Source organism: Rhinolophus sinicus, chromosome 16 (genome assembly GCF_057876585.1).
Source record: "Rhinolophus sinicus isolate RSI-liver-muscle chromosome 16, RSI-T2T, whole genome shotgun sequence".
Taxonomy (NCBI): domain Eukaryota; kingdom Metazoa; phylum Chordata; class Mammalia; order Chiroptera; family Rhinolophidae; genus Rhinolophus; species Rhinolophus sinicus.
Genome location: NC_142516.1, coordinates 32,475,873 through 32,479,790, shown reverse-complemented (window position 1 = coordinate 32,479,790; position 3,918 = coordinate 32,475,873). Strand labels below are relative to the sequence as shown.

Below are 3,918 nucleotides of genomic sequence, written 5' to 3'. Positions count from 1 at the left end.
ATCTCCACTGTTATACTATGCCACCTTCTTAAAAGGATAGCTTTTCAAAGAGAAATACATATTTTCCATGAACATGGACAATAATATTGCAAAAAGAAACATCCTGTTTCCTTACATAAATGACTCTATAACTTTGGCAAATTTAAAATATCACTGAATCGTTTGATTAAAAAACTCAGAAGCTTTTGAATACTAGAGTATTCATAAACAAAAATCATAGGGGATTTTTCATTTAATGAATTATAGACGTTTTCCCACCTATAAATTTTTTCTTCAGTGTTGAAAAAAAAAGATACAAAATACCAGGGGTGCCAAAAAAATGTATACAACATGACTTATATTCATCTTTTGTTATCGGTATATATTGAGTATTACAATTTTAATACAGTTTTCTTCTTTCTTAAGAAGTGTATACATTTTTTTTGGCACCCTCTGGACACTCCAGAATGTCTCCCACAAATAGGAAAGACCAATCTGTATGCCCTCAGATATTAAGAATTGAGAGACAAAGGAAGGGAAAATCCTTAGTGGTGGTTACTTTTTTGTGTGTGTGCCAGATCCTGCCTCAGCTTTATTGGTCCAGATAGCACAGGAGGACACCAGCCCCACACAGATAGCAGCCCAGGGTCCCCCAGTCTCTCCGTCCTCCATTGGCAGACAGAGGCCACTACTCTGGAGCCTTCGTGGCAGCCTGGGCACCTTTGGGAGCCAGGGCCTGAGCTGGAGGCGGAGCTGCAGCTGCAGGACCAGCTGGGGCCTTGGTTTGAGCCTTGCCCTTGGCCTTTGGCCGGCAGAGCCTGAGACCCTTGGCAATGTGGGCTCGAGCATGTTTCCCAAGCTTGGGGTGGGCGATGTAGGCAAGTCAACTGAGCTTGTGGCTGCCGCCCTTTGGGATCTTGGGCTTGACCTCCTTGGGCTTTCCGAGGGCCTTGATGGCCTCAGCCCGTGCACTCAAGGCCTTGGCGTTGTTGGCCTGCATCTTCTTCAGACCCTTCTTGTTTTGCTTCTTGGCAAAGCGCATGTTCCTCAGGAACTTGGGGTCCATCCCCTTAAGAGATTCGTATCTTTGTGATCTGGGTTTCTTGATGCCGTTTCTGTGCCATTCTCAGGACTGGTTGTGCGTGGTGTGGTCCTTGGACTTGGCCATGTCTGCACCCAAGCCCACAAGTCCCAAACTCCTGGGACTGTCAGAGAAGAAGCAGTGGTGGTTATCTTAATAAGTTGTCTTGCAAATAAAACAAAACATTCTAAGTCTCAATTTTTCTAATTACAATAAATATCAGTTTTACTATTTTTTTCATTTCCCTATTCATTATTACTGACAATAAGAGAGTTATTAATGTGTTGACAAAAAAATTTTTAAAGTCACTGAATAATTGTAATTTTCCCCCACGATTAAGATCACTTTGCATGGTTTCAGCTTGCACAGTCCTTTTGGTGGCCCCACACTACCACCCTGCAAAATAAGAACGGCCTGTGTTGGAAACTGACTTATCTTAAGCATCATTTTTTATTGATTGGACCAGTATTTTCATGTTGTGCTCTCAAAATCCTGGTTCCAGCAAAGTGTTTCAGGGCTTCCAAACATTTCACAAATGTCTGGTTTTAATTTCATTTTTGAAATGAGCTTTACCTACGTTTTCAATTGATCGACTAATTTTTAGAAGTTCTAGATTTATACAAAAATTGAGCAGACAGTGCTGGAAGTTCCCATTTACTTCCCTCTCCCCGTATAGTTTCCCTTATTATTAATTATTATTATATTAGTATGGCACATTTGTTAAGATTAATGAACTGATATTAATACATCATTAATTAAAGTCCACATTTTATTCAGATTTCCATAGTTTTTACCTAATGTTCCTTTTCTGTTTCTGGATCCCATCCAGGACACCACATTACAATTAGTTGTCATGTCTCCTTAGGCTCCTCTTGGCTGTGACTTCTCTTGTTTTTGAAGACCTTGACAGTTTTGAGGACTACTGGTCAGACACATTGTGAGATGCCCCCTCTATTGGAAACTATTTAGATGGATTCAGTCCTCATAGGAGTGTTCTTCCCCTCCCCCTCCCTCTCAAGCACAGTGTTGCAGAGTAAGGGAAAATGTACTTTTCCCTGGAAACATGGCGGTAGAGCTGATCTCTATGCTCTTTTTCTGCTGGCCCTCAATTGAACTATTTCATCAGCTTATCTCTAATCCATTCCTGTCTGTCAGCTTCTGGAATCTACTTGGGATCAACAAACATGACCAGAACTAATGCTTGTCAAAATGAGAGTCAGAAATACAAACAAGGGGACAGGAGCTAGAAACACTACTAACAGAACTCTGGGGCACTAACCTCCATTATTGCCATCATCTCAATTACCCAGGAGTCCCTTGGTCTTGCTGTCCTCACACTACTTTGGGTCCACACAGGGACTTTTGAATCTCTACATTCTAGATATAGACCATTGGGAACCAGAAGCATCATTTTGGGAGTTCTACCTACACACTTGCCTTCCCAGATGCTTCTCTATTGCCCACACTCCACTCCACTACCTTCATGTCAAACACAGAGCTCCTCCTAGGCTTGTACCTGCTACCAAGCTCAAAAGTCTCAGGTCACCCTTCCCCTATCTGAACATTTCTATTGCATCCTCCACATCCATATCTCTACTCTCAACAAAAGTGGTTTCTTTAATTTCACCTTCTCTGGAGGGAGTTTCCCTCTATCATATGTTCCTTCTTTAGCTGGGGCCCGTATTGGTGGAATGGTTGCAGGGGAATATGATTGGATTTAGGGTACATGATTGGGGTTAGGATGTATGGGGAAAAAATCCACATTAGTTTATTATCAAAATATCATCTCCATTTAAATTGTTTATTTCCTGTCTCTAACACAAGATACAAGCTCCAGGAGGGGTGGGTGAGACTCCCTTGTTTGTTTTCCTTACTGCTGTATCTCCAGCACTTAGCACGGAATCTGCTACTCAATATTCGTGGAAAGAATCAAGAAATAATATGAGCAAATCAATAATGAGTGATTTGTGCTACTGGCACTGGGATCCAATGGAGGATTTTGAGCAGAGGATTGAAACAATCAGATTTGCAGGTTATTAAATGTTTTTTTTTATGGATCGAATGTTTGTGTTTCCCCTATCCCCCAATTCGTATGTTGAAACCCTAACCCCAATGTGGGGGTATTAGGAAGTGGGGCCTTTGGGAGGTAATTAGGATTACACAGGGTCTGGAGGGTGGTGCCCTCCATAAATGGGATTAATGCCCTTATAAGAACTCTTATAAGGGAGTTCACAGAGTGCCATCAGGGAACTCTGTGAGAGCTTGCTTCCCCCTCTCTGCTTTCCACCAGAGGTTACAGCAAAAAGATGGCTGTCTGTGAACCAGGAAGTGGGTTCTATGACCAGTACCCTGATCTTGGACTTCCCAGCCTCAGGAACTGTGAGAAATAAATTTCTGTTGTTTATAATCCACCCAGTCTATGGTATGTTGTAGAGAAGCCCAAATATATTAAAATCTTCTTCAAGCTGTTATGGTCATCATAAGCAGCACTCCATGTTATCCCAAGTAATAGTTTTAAATTAACTCTCAAGTATACACACTGCAGTGGGAGAATTCACAACTGCAAATATTCAAATCTATGGGAAATGCTGAGGAGACATCACAAACCTAAGACTGCCTCCCCTTCTCTCTATAGCCTTCCTTTACACCCCCTCCTTTCCCTAACACTGAGGCCCTTTACTCACCTTAGTAACCTTTTCAAAGAATTTCAGCTGAGCTATGGATACCCAGCCTACTCTGATGAGGTATTTGCAATTTATGCGTAATTTGTTTATAACAAATTTTATATTCCTACATTTCTGCTATAATCATAATACTATTTTGGTACTTCTCTTTTGTAAGTGAAATTAGCATTTCCA

The 3,918-nt window shown here is 41.4% G+C and overlaps 1 pseudogene; it reads right to left on the bottom strand.

Annotated features, from left to right (window-relative positions):
- Nucleotides 1-551: 551 nt before the first annotated feature.
- Nucleotides 552-1,160, bottom strand: LOC148754989 (large ribosomal subunit protein eL29 pseudogene; annotated as a pseudogene).
- Between the last annotated feature and the right edge of the window lie 2,758 nt (nucleotides 1,161-3,918).